A 23,858-nucleotide genomic window follows, 5' to 3' on the forward strand; every position below is an offset into this window, starting at 1 on the left:
ATCTACGAAAACGTGTGTGTGTGTGTGTGTGTGGTGTGTTGTAGATTTTCTTTTTTTTTTAAGTATAATTTTTATTAAACATTATTACCTTTAAAAAACAAGAAGAAAAATACAACAACATAAATACAACGACATAAGCAAGACAAATCATACATAACATATAGAGTAAAACATACAGATACAAATGCCGTTTTAAACATACAACCCCCCTCCCCCCCCCCACGGTGACAGTCATTCACAGCCCAATTTTTTCTTCTTTCCTCATTATTAGGTCTCTAAGCCACATCTTCTCATTGCAAGATTCAGGGATCTATTACGGTACCTACGTTAACTTTCCCCATTTTAAGTCCCTGCTGTTCTCCTAGTCGCCCACATATACCATAGGTTCCAGCTAGATAATGTTCTGTTTCTCCTTTGTCTCTCAGCCAGCCGTCATTCTGTCCATTTCTGCACATTCGTAGATCTTTTTAATTATAGCGTCTTCCGACGGTATAGTGGTGGATTTCCAAGATGTGCATAGGTTATTCTTGCAGCCCAATTATATGCAGGCTCAAGTGCCATATTGACTGCTTATGTTATCTGGTTTGATGCTTAGTAACAGGTTCTCAGGTCTCCATTCAATGTTTGCCCCGGTAACCTCTTTAACCATTTTTTAATCCTTTTCCAATATTTCGTGGCCTCAGTACAGGACCACCAAATATGATAGAATGTGCCCTCCTTTCTTCCACATTTCCAACACAATGGAGATAACCCAGGAAACATCTTGGCTAACCTCGTTGGGGGGAAGTGCCACCTATAAACCATCTTGTATATGTTTTCTTTGAATGCAGTGGATGTTGTAAGTTAATGGTCTTACTCCATAGCTCCCACCATTTGCCCATTTCATTTCATAACCTAGGTTTCTCTCCCATACTATTAGAAGGCTTTTGTCCATCTCTTCATTAGTATCTTGGCAGGTCAAAAATTGGTAGATCTTCGATAACATTTTTTGTCCTCCACCAAACAAAATCTTATCTAGCCCCTGAGGGTTTGGGTAGATCCCGAAACGTGCCTTATCACTTTTAAACCTGTTTCTAACCTGTAAATATTCCCACCATTCCAAATTCCTTCCCTGTTGCTCTAATTCCATTTTTGTTTTCATGTTGCCCTCTCTGTCATGATATCTTTATATGTTATGTTTCTTGTCCAATTAAATAAACTTGGATGCGTTAAGGCCTCTAATGGTGCCAACCAACACGGAACCCTAAGATATATTTTTTCCTCATTTTTTCCAGACCCCCATCAAATCTTCCGAATATAATGTCCCATGAAGTACCTATGGGGGGTGTCTCTTTCTTGCCAGAGGGAGGCATGCCATCCCTGGGGGAGGTCATGTCCCTCTATAGCCAATAGGCGCCTTCTATTCAACATCACCCAATCTTTCACCCATGTCATGATTGCTGCGTTATAATATGCTTCCCAGTTGGGTACTCCGAAGCCTCCCAGTTCTCTGCGTTTTTGGCAATGTTTGGGCTTTAATTCGTGCTTTCTTGCCTTGCCATATAAACTGTGTCACTATTGTCTCCAAGGATTTAAAAATTTTTTGTCCAATTTAGTTGGTGCCGTTTTGAAACAAAAACAAAATTTTGGTATATACATATGTCTTGACTGTCGCAATCCTGCCCATCAGAGACAATTGTTTGCTACTCCAATTAGTCATATCTTTGGATACCTGTTGTAGCAATTTCATATAGTTTATCTACCTTGATAGAGGGTAGATGTTCCTCTATCAAGCTGCACTTAATTTTAAAAACACTTCTTTTCCAAATTTCTATCAATTTTAACTTGAAAATTCATAAGGGCTGAATTTATATAACAAACTAAAATAAATTATGGTCATGGTCAACATACTGTGATCATATATTATTGTGAATGCATGCAGATGGATTAATTCAGAAGTTGATTAGCCATATATGAATGCAACTGGTGAAGATGGTATTTTTGATTGTAAATTAATAACAAAAAGAGGGTGGGACAAAAATAATTGTGAGGATGATAGTCAGAGAGAAGAATAAAACAACACATAGAAAGTGCTTTAACCCAACAGTGAAAAAAAAATTTACCCTCAAAACAATATTTTATTTATCTATTAAATTTTATACTACCCCTTCTCCCTACAAGGTGACTCTGGTGACTTACAGGTTATATGCTATATCATAACAATATATGATTACAATTCTATATATAGCGTGTCTAATGGAAATATTATTCAAGTATATATGTATTTTCTAATACATTTATATCACTATTTTATCTGAATTTAATTTCCTGTATGTATTCTTTTAAAAATATTATATAGCTACCATCTACCAAAATACCTCTTTATACCTCAGATTGGAAGAAAAGCCATTTTAGTATAGTGATTAAACCAACAGTCCAGAAATCAGGACATTCGAGAGTTCTAGCCCACTCCTTAGGTACAAAGCTATCTGGGTAACCTCTCTCTTAGCCCTAGGAAGGAGGCAATGGCAAACCACTTCCAAATCTTGCCAATGAAACTGCAGGGACTAGTTCAGGCAGCCACTAAGTGTCAACACTGATTCAGAGGCACTTACACGCATCAGAAGGAAGATATTACATTCATCTTTCATTTACTCCCAGGGCTTGATTATAAACAATTAAAACTGCAATAATAAAATATATGAGAGGTACAAATACTTAGTCTCATCGAACGCTTAATTTTATCTTTAGTTTAATTAAGGGCTACCGTGCTTTCTATTTTTCTTTTTACATATACGTACACATACATGTACATGCACATATACACAAACACATATACACCAATGTTCCTTTTATTGAATTTTACTAATGCAACTTCTGCAACAATCCCAACAGAGAAGATTCTTCCCCACATTGTGTATGATTTTTGGATCACAGTATCTTCTTACGGTTTCAAGCAGGGGTGAAATTCAGCAGGTTCTGATAGGTTCTGGAGAAATTCTGAGTAGTTTTGAGAACCGGCAAATACTACTTCTGGCTGGCCCCAGAGTGGGGTGGAATGGAGATTTTGCAGTAACCTTCCCCTGCCACCCCCACCAAACAACACTCACCGAACAATAGTAAAAGAATTTGAATTTCACCACTGGTTTCAAGAAACAGTTTGGCTTTAATTAAGCACAGATGAAGTACAGAATTTGTTTCAAATAACAGAGCTATTGATGTGGTGAACCTGCACTTCTGCATATCTAAGGATAAGTCACAATGAACTGAATGGAACCAAGGCCAACAATAGACATTTTGGTGCTCAAGGGAAAGTTGCATTCTGGCTCCTTTTCTGATTTTTTCTTAAGAAAAAGTTGCCTTCTTGTTTCTTTTCTTTTTTTTCTTCCTCTTCCCCCCAAGTTTTGAAAAACTTCTTGTCTCAGATATTTTCACTCTATTTACCGCGAATTACTATAAACAACTTTAATTACAGGAGCAGCCGTTGTTGTCATATGGCAACAATTCTGTAAAATTATATTTAACCCTTAACAAGTGCAGAGGCACATGGTTTATGCTTGATAAGCATGTGATTGGTTCAGTACCTTCCAGTGGTGGGTTTCAAAATTTTTTAGAACCTCTTCTGTAGTGTGGCCTGCTCTGTGGGAGTGGCTTGCCCAGCCATGTGACTGGGTGGGAGTGGCTTGCCAGCCATGTGACGGTGGGCATGGCCAACTTGTAAATGTGGTGGAAACTCATTTAACAATGCTCTTGCTTAGCAACCAAAATGTTGGCTCGGAACTCTGGCATTTGAAGCACGCAAGTCTTAAAGCTGTCAAGTTACAAGACCCTTGCACCCCTAACCCTTTAGAAAAAAAACCCAGGGGTATTCAGACCTGACAGCTTTAAGACTTGTGGACTTCAACTCCCCAGAATTCCTCCTCTCGTTCTTCATCTTGATGATGTGCGGACGGGCGGGGGGAGGGAGCTGGAACCGGTTCTAAAAGGCATTGTAGATTTGTGGAACCTCTTCTATAGAAGAGGTTAGAACTGGCAGGAACCTACCCCTGGTACCTTCGTAACAGACCTTTGTCTTTCTTCACTGAATTATTAGCTTCCTGAGTTCCTTTGCTGTAATAATAATGTCTTTTTCATGACTTAAGATTACATTTATTTTATGATTTATTTATTACATTTATTCGCAGCCTATCTTACCACAGAGTAGATGGCTTCCAAGAATAAAAAGAAGAAAATGAAAGGTGTATAAACAGAAGTAAAACAATAGAACAATAAAATAAATAGTGACAAGGAACACAATGAAAATAAATACATCAAAATGAAGACATTCGGTGCACCGTTGGTGTATAGTCATACCGACCACATGGCTACATCTTTGGACAATGCTGGCATCCTGGCTAGGAAATGAGATGAGCACTGCCTCCTAGTCTTAGGCATGACTGAAACAGGAGAAAACTTACCTTTTTTATTATGATAACCAAAAAGATGGATGAATAGAGAGCAAAGAGCAAGGGAGGGGGAGGGGGAGTCTGCCATCAATCTAGCAGCCACCTCAATAGTGAACTCCCCCTGTTTAGTCCCCAGGCCAATTGGCAGAGCCAGGTCTTCACGCTCTGCGGAAGGATAGGAGGATGTGGGCAAAAACTTACCCTAGAGCAGTGTTTCTCAACCTTGGCTACTTGAAGATGTCTGGACTTCAACTCCCAGAATTCCCCAGCCAGCATTCGCAATGTACACTTTTCACAATTACAACTCTGTGCTAGAATCTGGGCTGCATTAAGATAATTTACAGGCAAAACAATTTCTTCATTTACAAGCAAAATGATTTCTTTGTTTTAAGAGAAATATTTTATGTTTCCATTTATTAAATTACGGTAAGTTCGTGTCATCTCCCACTTTGTTTGTTTTTCCTATTTGTTGTGCTTGGACTACTCACCACTAATTCTGATACATTTTTTCCAACAGAGGAAGGGCCAAATTAATGAATCCAATTCAAAACATCAATTACAAAGGTGAACTAAGTTTAAGTAATATATTCAGTTCCCTTGAATTTTTTAATAGTGTGTGTCTGTGTTTTTGAAACAGCAATGCTACATTTAGTATTGATCTAACTATTCAGATAACCACAAACCAGATGCACATTTATAGGTAGCTACAGTATAATCTTTTTTCAGGGTGTCATTAGTGCACTGGATGAATAGCTAAAGGACAGTGAAGAGGATTCATTCAAGGTAGAATACCAGGAAGGCTTACTGAGTACTGGACTGACCAAACAGTCCCATAAGAAACACCAAATAAAAAGAGACATGTCAAGCCAAAGTATTAAATGGCCAGTGTATTAGGAAAAAAAAATAACTGGCCAAGCAGATAAAAACAACATCTGGCAATTGCTCAGAGCAGAGCTCTTATTCAAGTTGAAGAAGATGACAGAGGGGCTAATTCTGGCTGCACCTAGCCAAGTCTTAAGAAGAAATGCATATAAAGCCAGAAGTGAGAAAAACAGACCACAATTGTTGCCTCTGCAAAGAAGCTGAAGAAACAATAGACCATCTAGTTAGCTGCTGCAACAAATTGCACAGACTAACTACAAACAATGTCATGGCAAAATAGCGACAATGGGTGCATTGGAATATCTGCACAAATCACTATTTGCCTGCAACCAAGAACTAGTGGATCACAAATAAGCAAAGTAAAACTGCTCTGGGACTTTAGAATTCAAACAGACAAATGCGTGCCTCATAACACCCAAAGACTTAACAATTATCGATAAGAAAAACAAAAATATCTGGATAGCGGGCACTGCAAAACATGGAGACAGCAGAACAGAAAGAAAGAACTGGAGAAAATTAAAAAAATATAAAGACCTGAAAATAAAAACAGAATGACTGTGGCAAAAGAAAGCAAAGGTAATACCTAGAATAATAGGTGCTTGAGTAAAATCTCCAATAACTGGAGCACCATTTGAATACTATTGGCATCGACAAGTTCACCATCAGTCAATTGGAAAAGGCAGCTTTAACTTAGAACAGCTTACATCCTGCAACAATACTTTTAACACCATCAAACAACAACATCTGCCTATCCCAGGTCTTTGAAAAAAAAACTTGATAGGTGATAAAAGTGCCAAATTCAGTCTAAGATATCTGGTTGACTATGCGGCAAACGATAATAACATTTCCAATAGTAAATTTACTAAGAATCAGAATCTTATAGTTACATGTGTTTCTCACTCAATCTTGGTACTCATGACTTCTCCATATAAATCATTAAGTAACTAGTCACTGCTTCACATAAATCAGAGAAATTAAAGCTTTGGCTATATAATTTGAATAATCATGTAATCATTTTAAAAACAGATCTTATGGTTTCATTGGATAAAAGCCTTTTAAAAGTTTGGATCTTCTTAAATCACCGAATAATATTCCATGAAGCTTATAACATGTAAATGCTGTAACCCTAAGTCTTGTCTATGCAATCTGGTTTGTAAAACCCGTTTTTATTGTTTATATTATGCTTATGCCACCTCTGAAAATATTTAGGATAAGCTGTATCAGGGGAAAAGTACAGTTTTGTTCAGATACCATAGTCCTTAGACCAGAAGATCCAATCCTTGAAAATAATTTTATAAATACATTGGTTATTTTTTACAATGCAGAATTTGGATGTGCAGTGTCGGGTTCATTTCCAAAAAACAGCTTTGGATCATAGGTTGTATCTGTTATTTGGAATTAAGGGAAGTGACTCACTTTCTAATTGTTGCTAAGATAATGGTGTGATCAAACCCATGTAATCACCAAGAGACAAGTTGAGGTCAACGGCTCTAACCTCTGTTTTACACTTAGAAGAAAAAAACAAGGTAATCCTTTTGGGATACAGCAACCTCTGACATTCCAACGACCAAGTTCGTAATAGTTACTGGAGAATACGCAATAGTGGGACAGCTGTAAGATATTTATTGCCTATTTAAAGGATATTGTTTATAACATTGCTCAAGAGATCCTGTTTACCCTGAAGGACACTGAAAAATAAAATATATCCAAATTTAGAGGCTGCCCATTTACCTGAAGTTTAAAAAAAAAAAGGCCATTGAGAGATCACTAAAGAATATGGAACACAGCTTTCATCATATAGCATTTGAAAAATGCCAGCAGTTTTTTTTCTGATAACCTAACTGAATAAGAGAAGCTTATTTGTTGTGTGTTGCATGAATACAACAGCTGGATGATGATGCACTTTAATCAACTTCAACATTTCCTCATTACCAGAGACCAGTAACATTAAGGCCCTCCCATGTGTGAACTCAGTGCTAAGCCAAGTTCAGTTCCCCTGCCCCTGTGTCCCTGCAGTTTCTGTACCCAGAGAGATTGGGAATTTGAAAGTGAACCAATAATTATAAACTTAGCCTTTTATTCCACAGGAAATGTACAAAATGTTGGTGAGGAATGAATGAGGGCAAGGTACTAATTGGCTGTCATTTTTAAAGCCCTCTCATTGGCTGGCTGGAGAGAAGACTGATAGGGGACGGAACTAGTGGGGGTCACTTGCCTGGGACTCTGAAATTGTTCTGGGCAATTGAGGGGCGAGGTTAGCAGCATCAGTCATAGAAAATACAGGATATTCTCCAGGATTCAAGAAATCCTTTGGAGGAGAAATACACATGTATACATTTTTAATGCTATTTCCTTTCAGGATAAGCAAGGTAATGCTATATGAAGAAAGAAGAATGAAATAGCAAGCAAAAAAAATAAATTTAAAGGCATAAAGTAAGAAAAAGGAAATTCCTGTATGCTTTTTGTTCTTGAAATTGATGCATCACTCATTTTAACCCCCACTTTCTTGGTTTTCCCCCTTCCCGACAACCTCATACTCTTCCTTTCATATATTTGTTTTGTGGTTCTGCCTTTCATAGTTTTTCCTTGCACTCTAACAGGTATATAATTCTATTCTTTGACATATTATTATAACCCCCAAGCTCATCTCTAAAATACCCAGCTTCTCTGCACTTCAGTTTAATTTCCAAATCTTGTTATCACTTTTTCTTTTAATATATATTCTCTGTTGTGCAAAGGGATTATTCAGAAACCTTGGTGTGGTTGTTGTGGCACCCCTGAGGCCTGCAAAGCTGACAGCAGATTTAGACAGTGAGGATGTTGGGGAGGAACATGGGCCAGTCTTGGAGTCTTGAAAATGCTCTGACGAGAGGTCAGAGGCAGAGATGGGGCCAAGGCTGTCTGACAGTTATCAGCGGCCTTCGGAGTCAGATATCAGTGAGGCAGATGAGCAGCTGGAGTCTGTTCCCAGTGTGCACATGTGCAGAGTTGCCAGATGACGGGAACAGTTAAGGAACAAGGGTTGACCATCAGGCCTGGGGATAGGTTCCCAATTTACCCCGCCCGAGTGTGACTGTTGAATGAAAGTTGCGTTTTATTATTTTCTTTTGTTCGCACATTGTTTGTCTTTTGATATTGCACCCCCTTCCTTGTGATTGTAAGCCGCCCTGAGTCCCCTCAGGAAAGGGCGGCCTATAAATCTTAATAAAATGTCTAAAAAAATGTCTAAAAAAATGACTTGGGATAAGGCCACAGGTGGATGGCCACTCCCATAGGGAATAAAAGAGGAGCAAAAGGGAGGGGTGTTTGCACGAGACAATTAGTTCATTCCTGCATTCTTGCCAAGTATTGCAGCACCTGAAAGCTATTGCCTGGCTGCTCTTCAAGTCTGATAAAGGTTGGTAATTGTGAACTATCTTGAAAGACTGTGGTCCGGGATTTTGCTGAAGAGGAATTCACTGTAAATAAAATGAAAGGGGTTTATCGGGATGAGGACTCAGCTTCATGCTTGTGGGGAAGCCTAGGTCAGAACAGTGGTCAATTTGAGAGCCCTGTTGTAAAAGACTAGACTTCCTGCTGTCCTGCAGGAGACTGGCCCTGGGACTAGAGGGGCAATGGGACTGGGCACACCAGCGTAAGCTGGCTGGGAAGTGCCACACACATCCTGCTCTCTAGGGTCCCATGAAAGGGACACTGAATAAGACTCAAAAGCATTTCAGAGACCCAGTTTCATGTAGTGGTGAAGGCTAGAACCCAGGAAACCATGAATTCTAGTCCTGTCTTAGGTGTGAAGCCACTTTTGGAGACTTTAGCCCAGTCACTCTCCCTCAGCTCTAGGATGGCAATGGCAAACTATTTCTGAAATCTTGCCAAGAAAACTGCAGAGGCTTGTCCAGACTGTTTCTAGGAATCACAATGGCCTGAAGAAACACACACACACACACACCCAGATTGATAGTCCCCACAGTAAAACTGAAAGCAGCTTGTTGGCTCCTGAATGGGGAAAACACTCCTTTAACTTTATGGGCAAGGGAATGTCATGAGAATTCAGCAGATAAAAGAAGCTTCCAAGTAATGCCCATATTGTAATCGAGTGGAAGAGGAGAAAACAATCCTTATATTGTTTCTTCTATTATTTGGACTTTGGGTGTCAAAGGGCAGCTTATGAGTCATCTACAAAACCCCTCCCTTGTCCATCTAGTCTTTAATGCCATTAAGTGAAATTCAACTTTCCTAACTTCAAATTCCATTCAAAATTTATGAGGTTCTAGCCTAGGAGACTTGAGAAACTAATTTACCACAACATGTTTACCGCAACAATTGTGCATTTCTTTCAGTTCTACTCCTTGATCTATTATCTCCATTTTCTAATATTCTCTGTCTTCAATTAGTCTGAATAACTTTTTTATTTTCACTCTGTAAACAGTATTGTTGCAAGAGATCAAGCCAGGACAAAATAAAATCACTTGGCAATCCCACTCGTAGCGTCTGATGTTATCTACTGGATTTTATCTAAGTGCCTATGGACGATTAGGAACCCAGATGCCAGCTTCCCCAAAAGTCTGCAAAATGTCACAGGATGAAAATACTCCCAAGTTCATTTCTAGAACCACAAATTTACCAACATTGAACAGGAATGTTATCTATAGCAAGTAGAAAACCGAAAAGCCTGCATATAAGGGGAGTGGGAGGTGATTGGACTCAGGAGCCTAAATGACCTCTTCCAACTTTATGCTACTAGGGAGGTGACAGAGGGAATATTTGGGTGACAAAAACATTGGGTTCAACTAGCATCAGCCTCCCCAGAGGTCCAATTTCCCCAGTCTTTGTTCTGAGACCTTTTCTCTGAGGTGTCAATTACTCCTTTGCTATCCTGGCTATGCCTCCAACACTTTTTTTTAGCTATTAAGAAGTAATAAGATTTTTGATGGGTTGCTCTGAGGACAATTATACACTGATGAAGGCAAAAGACACTCCATGCCTACAGTTTATGAATTCTGAATTCAGCTCTGCTTTGAAAATGGATTCCGGAGTGAGCGTTAGCTCAAATTATCCCTGGAGAAATGTATGTTAGCTTAGCTCATATTGTAGCCATAATATTCTAAATTCTATTTAGTAATTATACAAATAGCACCTAACTTTTGCTAGTCTGACAGGTGCTGAAAGCAACTCAGAATGTTTCCTCATTCCTTGTTCAGCTATTTCCTCATTTCCAGACTTGTTAAATTTTTCCTAACAAAAAAAAACCAACAAAAAAACCCAGAACATTACTTGGCAGCCCTGATAAAATGTTAAGTTGGATTCAGTTTTAGAAAAAAGAAATATTTGGAGTTGAGAAAAATGAGTTTGGCTTCTCCTTTTTATCATGGTTGTAAGAAACAGAACATTCCCGTCCTTTCCATCCTCATTTGGGTCAGCAGCTTATGGAAAAGTTGAACCACTTTTTCCCCACTTCTTGGATCAGCTGAAAGCATTGTTAAAGAACCTCCTGGAACTCAATCTGGGTAATTTGCAGCTTTAACCACCTACCTAAAAACCACACTAGAATTCTTGTTTACTGCCTAGATCCAGCCTATGAGGGTGACAAGATTTGTGTGAACACATTTTGGGGATACTTTTGGATAGGAGTTTTTATCTGACCAAGGTAAACAATGAGCTCTCCACTCTTCAATTACTGCATTAGTTGATGCTTTGTTGCATGTTGCTGTATTGGTCATTTGGGAAACACTCATAACCATAGTAGAAATGCTTCTTGTAAGCACTTGGCATATGAATGGTCTACGTTTTTTTATACCTGTATGTGTGCCTGTCACTTCCTGTGTTCTGTTAAACTGGCTTGCAAAGGTGCTGAAATGCAGTGTTACGGGTAATGAGCAGCAGCACTTATACAGAAGATAATGGAGTGGAGCAGGGAAGCCTGAGGAAACACCATTAAAATGCTTTTTCCTTTCTTTGAAGTGTGGAGATTGAAAATAGGAGGAGGGAAGGGATATTAGATACATTTGCAGCCCTGAGTTATACCTAAAATGGCAGGATAAAAATCTAATAATAATAATTAATACAATCAAGTGACAATATCTGCATATCTCCGGTCCTTGGGAAGGACTCAGAAATGCTAAATCCACTTTAAACATCAGCTGACTGTGTGATGAACCATAATAACAATGCAAATCTTTAGAGCGAAGATTGGCTGGAAGCAGAGTGCTGGTTGGCTAATACAGCAGTTTCTTTTGTATAAATGTGTCCATTTTCATAGTATTCTGATTCCTTAATGATCAAAATAGCCTAGAAACAATTTTGAACAGACTTTGAATTAGAATTTCTAGGGTATGGGGAGGTGCTTGTGTTGTGAAACTCTACTCACATTGCATACAAACCAAGGTGCTTGTTTCTTTCCTTAACAATTTGCTCACAATTATTTGCTTACAGTTAACATTTGCCAGTAGTTAACAATAATAACTGGGAAGACATAATATGGAAATAAAGACATTTGTAGACTCTCTGGACTCTTGTTAATCAGTGGGAATTTGGGAGTATGGAGCAGGCACCAAAATATAGTGAACTGGCTGGCTTTTAACAAGCCTATTGGCAAGATCCATGCACATTGTGCTAACCTAGGAGATGTTTTTGGCATAGGACAATATGTGAACCCAGTTATTGAGGTCTGTGAACACTACTATTTATGCCTTAGAGAGTATAACCAAGCTGCCTGTGTTTACATAACATGCTACACTAAACTGTGCTTATTTTTTTGAACACACTACAATTGGCTGGTTTCACACAAATAGCAATAGCAGTTAGACTTATATACCGCTTCATAGGGCTTTCAGCCCCCTCTAAGCGGTTTACAGAGTCAGCATATCACCCCCACAGTCTGGGCCCTCATTTCACCCACCTCGGAAGGATGGAAGGCTGAGTCAACCATGAGCCGGTGAGATTTAGAACCGCTGAACTGCAGATAACAGTCAGCTGAAGTGGCCTGCAGTACTGCACCCTAACCACTGCGCCACCTTGGCTCTTAAGTTGATGTGAAAAATGCAGGCCGTCAAAATGTATTGTGATTAAGTTCCCCGTAATAAAAAGCAGTTCAGAAATGTTTTTGATGAATAAATAGTAATACCTGGTTTATAACCATAATGACTAGATTTGCCCAATGAAAACGAACAAACTACAAAAAAAGGTAAAGGAATCCCTGCAAATTTTACTCTGGTAGTCATTGCTGACTATAGAGGGCAGTGCTCATCTTCATTTCAAGGCCACAGACCCAGTGCTGTTTAAAGATATTTTCATGGTCATGTGGCCAGCATGATATCATGTTGCATTGTTACCATCCCATCAAAGTGGTACCTATCTATCAACTCACATTTGGATGCTTTCAACCTGCTAGGTTGGTAGGAATTGGGGTGAGGATGGGAGGTCACCCCATCACATAGTGCTCAGTATTTCCAGACAACAAGCCCAGCATCTTAATTTTTAAGCCACCATGCTGCCCCAATGAAACCAAGCCAATGTGTAAATCCAGTCAATAATGTTTTGTTGTTATTAGTTGTGAAGTCGTGTCCGACCCATCGTGACCCTATGGACAACATTCCTCCAGGCCTTCCTGTCCTCTACCATCCTCTGGAGTCCATTTAAGCTCACACCTATTGCTTCAGTGACTCCATCCAGCCACCTCATTCTCTGTCGTCCCATTCTTCTTTTGCTCTCAATCTTTCCCAGCATTAGGCTGTTCTCCAGTGAGTCCTTCCTTCTCATTAGGTGGCCAAAATATTTGCGTTTCATCTTCAGGATGTTGCCTTCTAAAGAGCAGTCAGGGTTGATCTCCTCTAGGACTAAATAAACCTTTAGCTACTCAATTAATAATAATTCAAGGGAATATGAAATTTTAAAAAGGTGCTATGTTATAGCAACAGCAGCCCGAAAACCTCTTTCCCAAACAACTGGAAATTCTGGGAACTACAGTTTCAGAACTGTTGGGTGATGCCACGCTTAGAGAAGACTGATCTAAAAACAGTGGCTAGATTCACACATCGCATTATGCCAAATCCAAAACTATCACATTTTAACTTGAAACAATATGTGAAATAGTTATTAAGAGAAAGATGCAGCTGCTGCTAGATGTCAAACCTGGATTCCCCATCAAAATAAGCTAGTGATTCTAACTAATTTAGGCATGAGCTCTTTTATGACTTTTTAAAATTACCATTATCCCTCTCTTGAAATGTTCTGGACATGGAGCAATCTGAAAATACTCCTGGTGCACTGCAAGGGTGATTTTCACCTTCTCCCCCCCCTTTTTTTTGCATCACATATGATGTTTTCAACATGTGGCATAACAGTGCTGTCTGTAGATCTTCATTTCACCATAAGCAATGGCTTAATTCTAACTGGCATTGCCTTTCTCTCTCTGGTCACTGGTAGTTCCCCTTTATAGCCATTTCCATACCAGTGACTTATCACTCAGGCAATGTCTCCTAAATCCTCTCTTACTTACCCAAGCCTGTTCCACTCAGGGAGAGTGATTGATGGCATTTTTCTCTCTCTGGCAGCTGGCACTGGGTGGGAAGGAAACAAAGCTGGGGAACCTTGCCATGGGTGGTGAAAAAAGAGGGGGAGGAGATCCCCAGATGGATCTCTCTCCCTGCCTTTCATGCCATGGGTGGCAGGAGAAAAGGGGAGAGCAGGTGACAGAAGAAAGAGCCATTCTCCATTTCCCATGGAGTGATCACTCTGGGGGGATGAAGAACGGATGGCTAGCTGGCACCAAAACAGAAGGTTATTATTCTGTGCCTCTCACCCCCAGCTGGCTTTTGTGTGGACACAACCTCTACCTAGTCTAATTGTCAGGCAGAATAGAGCTTAGAAGTATGGGTAGCAATTCTTTAGGTTGGCACTGTTTTTTGCTGGCTCCCACAATGTAGTGACATGCTTTATTGGTATCATTTGAAATTGCTCTCTGACAGAAGTTCTTGAGGGCATATGGAAGGAGAGGAAATAAGATGCTTTTCAAATTTATACCTGCCAATTCAATAGGAGAACAATGGAGCCTTCTTAGGATATGGGCAAGGCCATTCACAACATAGCCAAAACACGATTTAGTACCTGTGCCACACTGAATTATTAACCTCTAGCAAACAGCCAAGGAAAGCAAATGTCAACATTCAAAGGACACAAACATAAGTGCTGTTGTTTCTTGACATCTGTTCATTACAGGCTTCATAAAGTACAGCCCAGAATTTAGTATAGGAGAAAATATGCATTCATCACTCAAAATCTCTGCTTGTCCCTTGGTAATAACTACAAGTATGATATCCTAATAAGGAGCAAGTTAGATTTTTGCAAACCACCAAGCCAAGCTTTCTTTAACCATTGCTACATTTGCAAAATATATTAAGTCATAAACATGGTTTTAAAGAACACAGCGACTGAATTGCCCAACATGCTATTCCTAAATCAAACAAACCACGTGAAATTTAGCATGTCATGTGAACTTTGTTTCCCTGCAACTAATCCAAAGAAAGCCTGTGATGTTGAAAAAAAAACAGTTATTTCATTTTTTTTCTAAGATGGTAACATGTAGGGAAACGCACATTTAATAAAATGACATAGCAGCTGTTCTGATACTTCAGATTGTATAGTCTTTGTTCTATTAATAAAGTGCTGCATAAATTGATGTTGATTCCTGATGTCTTCATGGACAATCCATGTTTTTTTTTAGCAACAATTTGGGCAAAAATGACCACTACTTTGTTCAATTCCAAAAAAAGTATGCAAAATTAAACAGAATTCAGACTTATAATCTTATGTTTTATTATTTTTAATCAACTGAGCATTGGCTTTCTGGAAAGGCCTTAAGACCTAGCATTGCTCCCAGGAGGGAAGTTCATAGAATAGTAATGTATTCCTAGGGACCCTGTTCATATTTTTCTACTATTGGTACTGTTTGTCATTCTAGTTCAGTGATGGCTAACCTTTTTCTAAAGGTGTGCCCAAATTGAGTGTGCATGCGCTATTGCGTGTGCACACATGCCTATCCACCTGCGCTTGCATGCACAAAAACCCTTTGCTTGCATGCACAAAAACCCTGCGCTTGCATGAACAAAACCCTCGGCACGTGCACACATCCCACCCCATGTGGAGGGAGTTTTTGCTCTCCCCAGGCTTTGGAGGCTTTCTTGAAGCCTGGGGAGGGCAAAAACAGGAGGCCAGGAGGCCGTTTTCACCCTCCCCAGGCTTGCAAACTTCTGGTTGGCCCGTTGGGTCTGTTTTTCACCCTCCCCAAACTCTGGAGGCTTTTCTGAACCTGGGGAGGGTGAAAATGGCCTCCCCCAGCCCTCGGAAGGCCGAAAACCAGCTGGCTGGCATGCACATGTGTGCCGGAGCTGAGGGCTGCCGTGCTGGCAAATATGACTCCGTGCGCTATAGGTTCGCCTTGACGGTTCTAGTTGTTTTAATCCAGCTGCTTGTTTGCTTGTTTATGTGGTTTTAATGCTTTCAGTTACAGGTAGTCCTCGACTTACAACAATTCGTTTAATGACCTTTCAAAGTTACAATGGCACTGAAAAAAGTAATTTATGGCCATTTTTCACACTTACGACCATTGGGGCATCCCCATGATCACGTGATCAAATTTGGATGCTTGGTAACTAGTTCATATTTATGATGGTTGCAATGTCCCGGGGTCATGTGACCCCCTTTTGCAACCTTCTTGAGAGTAAAGTCAATGGGGAATCCGGATTCACTTAACAACCGTGTTATTAAACAATTGCAGTGATTCACTTAAACACTGTGGCAAGAAAGGTCGTAAAATGGGGTAAAACTCACTTAACAAATGTTTCATTAGCAACATAAATGTTGGGCTCAATTGTGGTCGTAACTTGAGGGCTACCTGTATTTTACAGCTTTTTGTGGATCTTGTGAACTGCCCTGAATCTTTTGGGGATGGTGGCCCTATCGATAATTTCAATTGAAGTTTGATCAGTTACTAATTTTATTTCCATGCAGCAACACTGCAGTCAATTCACCCCACGTAACCTAGAAATAACAAGGACAAAGGATCAAACTGACTTATTTGCATGAAATCAAAACAATTTAAATTAAGGAGAAAATTATTCCCTCATCATCCCACATGTAAAATCTATACAATGGACTATGCGCATGCCAATCCTTGATTTAATTAACCTGTCAATAATGCATAGAGTTGCATATATTGATAGGACATATTCCAGAGCATCTTGAAAACTGTACTGTGACTACCAGGTCCTGATAGTATGCACCAGGGATGGGTTACCAGTTGGCGTTACTGCCGGTTCATTCGTGCGTGTGCCCTGGATGTGCGCTGCAAGTGCATGCACAGTTCAATGGAAATGGTTCTGCACATGTGCAGAACTCCCAAAAAAGATGGAGGCAGCTGCAGCGGCTGCGGTGACCAAGGAACCAGTTTGGGGGCGTGGCCAGCCTGGGTTGCTGCTGATTCTGCGACCTAGGCTGGCATACCACTACCGGTTCGGCCGAACCAGTCCAAATTGGTAAGAACCCACTTCTGGTATGCACCAAGAATTTTTTTAATGTGAAGAATATGAAAACTGGTGGCCTCCAAGCCAAAATACATAACCTCTCACTCAAATCAGGCTCAGTGCCAGGGGACTAGAAGGTAGCCAGGGCCCCATCAATTTTTAAAATGAACTCAGGGCAGTTCTAGGGAAGCCTATGCTGGCTTACCATGTACAGTATACAGGGCAAATTAGTATAATGTTTGCTTAGCAAAAACCACCATGGATTCTGCAAAAACCAGCCCTTTTTTAAATAGAGGAGCATATATATTAAGGTGATCCTGTCACCCTGTGTATCTGGGTTTTCAAAATGTTTTTAACAATATCTCATTAAAAACCCTTAAGTAAATTTAATGGTTGTGGGACGAGAATGCTTGTCCTGTTACTGCTAACTGGTTAAAGAACAGAAAATAAAAACTAGGAGTAAAGAGGCAAGGAAAAGATAAAAGAAGCTGAATTCCTCAAGGATTGGGGTTGAAATTAGTGCTTTTAATTTTTTTTTTATCAATGATCTTGAGTTTTGGGTGGTTCCTAAGCTGTGTCAACTCACAGAGGTACCATGGGGTATTTAACTACTTAAAACTGTTCTTCCACAAAGCTGTACTAAATTATTTCAGGTGGTTAAATTTTTTTAAAAGAATAGGGAAAAGCTCCAGAAAGATTTCTTTGTGCAAATGGCTTGTCAAATGACAAATGCAATTTAAGTGTAAAGGAAGTATACTGGGACAACACACACTTCGATGCCGTCTGAGTGCCTCACTAGCTGCAGATGCAGCTGGCTGCTTAACTAACCAGATATTGGACAACAATAAAGAGTTCAATGAAAATATTAGCTCATATGAGGTATGTCCCAAAGGTGCTTTTTTCTAACTGCAACTGGACTTTCTTGATTTTCCTTGAAGATCTTTCACTTCTCATCCAAGAAGCCTTTTCAGCAGGGAATGGAAAGGATTTAAACTCTTAGTTGTCCACCAGTCGTCAATAACTCATATGAGATTATTGTGAACAAGGCAAAGCTCATACTAGGCACATTAGGAAAGAGGCTGAAAATAAAAGTGCAAACACTGTAATGCTCTTATAGAAACCTATGGTGTATCTGCATCTATAAAACCTGGTGCAGTTGATAAAATAATATAAGAGTGTGAAAGAAGGAAGTTGGGGTTGCTGCCTGGGTTTGGGAAAAGGCACAACAGCCCACCCTCCCACCCACCCCTTCCCTCATACTGTAGGAAGTTATCATCCAGCCCTCTCCCAGAAAAATGAAATCTCCTAGGAAATATTGAAAAGGCAGAATATTTATCTGGCTGTGAAAAGAAAGAAACATGTTTTAAAGACAGAGTAGCTGCCTGTAGCTTCCTGCCCATCCTCACTTTGTCAATGGGCCATTAGGAAGGCCAAGCTAGTCCACTTTACATAATAAAGGCTTCTCCACTTCAGCTCCAGGGGGGATGGGATTAAAGCATGATAATATTGGCCCCAACTCACTACATGGCATCTGAGAACTCAACCAAACCTGGATTCAAAACACAGCCTAGAGAGTTGCCCCTGCATGCCCCCATGGGAGTCTGACAACCAATCAGAATACATTTCTTACACAGGAACAGGAAACAGAGAGATGAGACTGAACAGGTAAAAAAAGCCTAGCAAGCCCCTCCCTCAGCCCTTCTCTTCTTCTCCACCAACATTGAACCATGTGATCACCTTTTCTGTTCAGGGCTCAAGCCATGTGGTCCTGTCCAACAATAAACCATCTTTCCAAGCAGCCTCCATGTCTCCAGTGTCTTTTTCCCCACTTGGAGCCGAACCCAGAAGGACATTTCTTTTATCAATACATTCAGAAATGTATCCATTCATTTACTTGCTCTGCCGTCCTGAATTCCATCACGGTCCTGGATCCCATGCATCCTTTCCCCAACTATGAGTCCTGGATCCTACCACAGACCTGGATTCCACCACTATCACTGCTTGTATGGTTATTTGCTCATCAAGGACTGGATGTACCACAGTGTAACAAATATGTAGAAAATACTTTATTGCTGCATACATTTCCCCCCAAACAACAGCCTAGGTTGTAGAGTCATGGGAGGGTTTCTTTCAAGCTGAAGTTGGGTGTTAGAGAGGAGACATCTAGGCTTCCATCCAGACCCAACCATTCAACTTCCAGGACCACAGGCTACAATGAGCAGCAGATGTTGTTGAGAGTCCTGTCTGGAGCTTGGAGCTTTACCTGGAACTAAAAAAGGAGCAAGCACGCCGAAGCCAGCACCTCATCCCAATTAGTACAGGAATGTTTGGAAAAAGGCAGAAGTTGCATGTTACTTTACTTTTAGACTACAGTGTGATCTGTGTATTAAAAGAATAAATAATCTGAGTATTAAAGACATATTCACATGGCAACATCATCTTGCCAAGTCTAGAAAGGTGGAATTGATACAGAACAATAGCCTATTGTTGAGGAAGGTATGTGCTGCAATAAAGTACTTTGTACAGATCTGCTATAATATGCTGTGGCACATCCTGTCGTTTGGAGAGCAAATAACCCTCATAAAAAGAGGTAGAAAAGGGTAGAAGAGAGCAAACGAAATGAGCAGGACACTGGATACTTTCCTGCAAGGAAAGACTAGAATATTTAGGACCTTCTGTCTTGTAAAAAAAATGGTATCTGAATAGGGAAAGATTGAGATTTGTAAAAACATAACTTGAGGAAAATGGATAGGGAAGAGTGCTACTTTTCTGTACCAGGACCAGGGGTCAACCAATGAAGGCGACTGTATGAAATTTAAAACAAGCACAAAGATGTATATAAAATAAGCTGAAGAACATATTGTTATAAGATACAATGACTGCTAATTCCATGGTTATAGAAGGGGATCTGATAACTTCAAGCAAGACAGGTCTATTCAAGGTGATCGGTCTTGATGACTCAATATTATCTACTCCGTGTTATTTTTGGGGTGGGGGCAGCATAACTCCCAATGCTAATTACAAGAGAACAAGACAGGAAGATGGGTATGTGTTCTTCTAGAGTATTTGTTATCTTTCCAAAGATGCCTGGTCAATGAAAGAAAGAAAATGTTGGCTTTATATGTGGCTTGATCCAGAAAGACTGTTTTTATGGAATTCAAAGATCAGGGTTAAAAGAAGGGAACAGGGTAGAACCTTCCATTTGAAGGAGCATAGTGATCAAACCAAAATTTGCTGTTTGCTTCTGATATGATATACTGATAGAAATCATTTGTTATGAATTGAGCTTTGTTATTGGCTCCTGCTTAGGTATATTATTGTATACTGTCAGAAATTAATTGCTAGGAACTAACTCTAGCTTAGTACATTGTAACCTTGATACTGGTTGGCAAACTTGTTATCTCGCTTCTGTGTCTTGCTTCTGTTCTTTGCTAGGCACAACCTTGATCATATAAAATAAATTATTACCCAGGAATATCAGACCCCATAGATAAAGGAACCAGAGTAGGGAGTTTTCCTGCCTCATAGATAGTACACAGCAGGGAGTTACCTGAAAGCATTCTGTTGAATAAACAACTGGGATGCACCATAAATAAAGTAGGCAGAGACAGGGGCCTGAACAAAGAAACCTTTGAAGATAAAGATCCATGTTGGTAACGAACCTTTATCTCTGATTGGGTAAACATTGTCTCCAATGGGGTAAAATGTATATACAGTAATACTCTGAGCAGTGGTGGGTTGTAGGCAGTATGCCCCAGTACGGATGTACCGGTGCCTGCCCAGAGCACCAGGTACCGTTCTGGTATGGTGCTCCGGAGGGCCCACCTGCTCATCCAAGCTCCTTACCTGTATTTGAGCTCTTCGGCATTTTCACGCATACGCACAGAGCGGACGGCACCTGCGCGATGCTCCGCCAAGCAGCTGGAGCATCGCAGAGGCTTGCGGAGGTCTCGCAAGAGGAGACGTGGCACGACAAAACCGCGAAGCCCTTATCCGCGGAGACATAAGCGCGTTGCTAAAGCCGCGACATCATCATCGCGCGTCATCACCGCCGCGACAACAGCGCGGCAACAGAAGGGCGCTTTAAAATGGTGCCGCGGCAGAAGCCGATTTCCATTAAGGTAAGGGTTAGGATTAGGTTTAGGGGTTTGTTTTAGGGTTTGTTTTAGGGTTAGGTTTAGGGTTAGGTTTAGGATACTGAGTGCTTGGGAATGCGCGGATTTGCCCTCCGCGATTATGTCATCGCGGTAGGGTCGCATTTTTCCTTAGCGCTTTGAACGGCGCGAATTAGTCTTCGCGCTTATGTCTCTGCAGATAAGGGCTTCGCGGATTTGTGGTGGAACCAGAGGAAAGGATAAATGCATGCGCTGCACACATTTATTGTGGTGGATGCCGGGCCCTGTTGCAACTGTACCAATTGCAACGGGATCCGAAACCCACCACTGACTCTGAGCCACTCTGGCAGAGGTGTAGCTATTCCTTACATGTTTTTGCCTGTGTTTTGGAAATAGTTTTACCCAGTTTTTTGCTTTGGGCACAAATAAAAAGTGGTTACTTTTTGGAAGCCTCATCTCAAGTCTCTCTTTGGCATCTCAGTGGCTCCGGGAAACCTCTGGGACCTTACACATTAACTTGGGGTTGCATAATTATTCTAATGCTTATAGTAGGGTCCACATATTTATCAATAAGCTGCACAAATGTTCTATATATTTTCATATGCACTCTTCTAAGGTATGCATTTTTGCAAGCAATGATCACTATTGCATACATTTTTATGCACTTTGCCATGTACACTTATCTGAGGTTGCTATATTTGATGGAACAACTGGAACTGAAAATTTCTGTCCCATCCCCAAGCTACAGAAACAAACTTAAATGAAAATATGGAACAGAGGTGTTTAAAAACACATCTATCTTTGGTATCAAACAAAGTAACAGCTGTTCATGTTTCAAGATAGTCTCTTTTGTTTTTCTCTTCCAGTTTGCAGATGTGCTGCGGTTTTTTGTGGCAGTGAACTGCTTTTCCCCAAAGCAACTCTGAATTGAATGTGCACTGGCACATAAAGAGGACAAGAACTGGGCCAGCGCCTAAGGGCAGCAGCTGCTCAGAAAAGGAAGCTGCTTTCTGCGCTGCTTGTGTTAATAGGCAGAAAACCTAAAACGGGAAGCTAAGCCTTCAGCCCCAGTGACATTTTACAGGTATAGCAAGACAAGAGTATCATAAATTGCTTGCTGACTACCACTTAGTAGTAATCTGGCATCTCTTAGCAAACAGAATTACTGTTCTGTGCAAACTAGAAAAGAGACAGAGGAAAACAATGAGTGACATTCAGCAGATCAATCTGTTTCATACACTTTCGTCTGTCCCTACCCCACTCCTGGCTGACAACAGAGCTACAGGACCCTCCCCCACACACATTTCTTGCAGCTTCAGTCAACATTGAACAGCTGGAGCAGAAGGGCAGGTACTTCCCATTTGCTTTAAAGACGAATAATAAGAAAAATTACCGTGGTGCCTTTACCTTTAAAAGAGGCAGACATGAGGGATCTTTCTTGGCAGCAGGAATTTGAACTAGGAGAGGAAATGCATCCAAAATCCAACACCCATGACTCTCATGGTATTGAAATTTGGCAAAGCTGTGGTTATTTCACTGCTGGTGCACTGGTGCTGTCTTGCGCTTATCATACAAAAGAAAAAGCCAGTGCAATCCTAGGTTGCCTTAACAGAGGGATAGAATCAAGATCACAGAAAGCAGGGGTGGGATTCAGCCAGTTCGGATCGTTTCAGGCAAACCAGATGCACATTTTATATCTGGTTCACCAAACCGGTAGTTGCAAGGACTGGCTGGCCCCGCCCACTCCACCCCTCCCCTCCAAAGAATCTCCACGTGGCACATTTTGGATGCAAGATAAGTGCAGGGCCCACACGGAGGCTCTGGGAGGGTGAAAAAACGGGCCTCTAGAAGTTCCGGAAGTCCAGAAACTGGCCCATTTCTGGCCTCTGGAGCCCGGGGGAGGCCATTTTCACCTTCCCGGAGGCTCGAGGAAAGCCTCTGAAGCCTGAGGAGGCGAACCACCCACTGCCATGATGCAAAAGGCTGAGTAGGCTATGCCTACTGTTGAATACTAGCGCGGGAAATACAAGCGCGGGGATAAAGGACTCCCTTTCTGATTGGTTCCCGGGCGGAGCCGGTTCAATCCTCGCCCCGATTGGTCGAGCTACTCGACGCCCCATTGGCTCCTCGTTCAAACCCGGGGGTATAAATGTTTGGCGCGAACCACGCCACGTTAAATCGTAGTCACTCTGTTCTCAATAAAGGTTGCTGTTGCATACCCGCTTGTCGCGTCCCTTCCCTTCGCTCCAAGATGCAAAACTGGCGACGAAGGTGGGATGCCGATTCCCGCGACCACGGAGTAGAACGAGCCAGCTGCCACCGCGTCTGAATCAGCACGAACGCTATCTCAGGCTGAGAACTCCGGCAGCGAACGCAAAAAAATTCTCCGCCCTCTTCCTCCCCCTCTCTGGCTCCACACCACAATGGCATCAGCGCTTCCTCCTTTCGCGCCATTCGGATCCGCCGGAGAATCATGGGACGGCTTCATGGAGCGTTTCGAGTGCTACTTAATCGCATCGAGGAACCAGGCACAGACCGACGAGGAGAAATGCAGTTTCTTCTTGTCTTGCTGTGAGCCTTCCATGTTCGCCTCTGCGAGAGCCCTGGCCGCCCCGAGGCCAGCCTACAAACTTGGGTGGGACGAGCTGATGTCCAGGCTGAGGAACCACTACGCTCCCTCACCCTCTCTGATCGCACGCCGCTTCACCTTCCGCCGCCGAGTGCAGAAGCCCAACGAATCCATCAGCCAGTTTCTAGAGGCTTTGCGCACCGTGGCTGCCCAGTGCGACTTTGCAGACCTGGAGGAGAACCTCGTAGAGCAGTTTGTATGCGGGGTCCGCGACGCACATTTGCGCAGCCGCATGCTCCGGAACCACAAAATCACCTTGGTGCAAGCCGTGGAGACCGCGCGAGCAGCGGAG

The sequence above is a fragment of the Thamnophis elegans genome, chromosome 2, assembly GCF_009769535.1.
Source record: "Thamnophis elegans isolate rThaEle1 chromosome 2, rThaEle1.pri, whole genome shotgun sequence".
Lineage (NCBI taxonomy): Eukaryota > Metazoa > Chordata > Lepidosauria > Squamata > Colubridae > Thamnophis > Thamnophis elegans.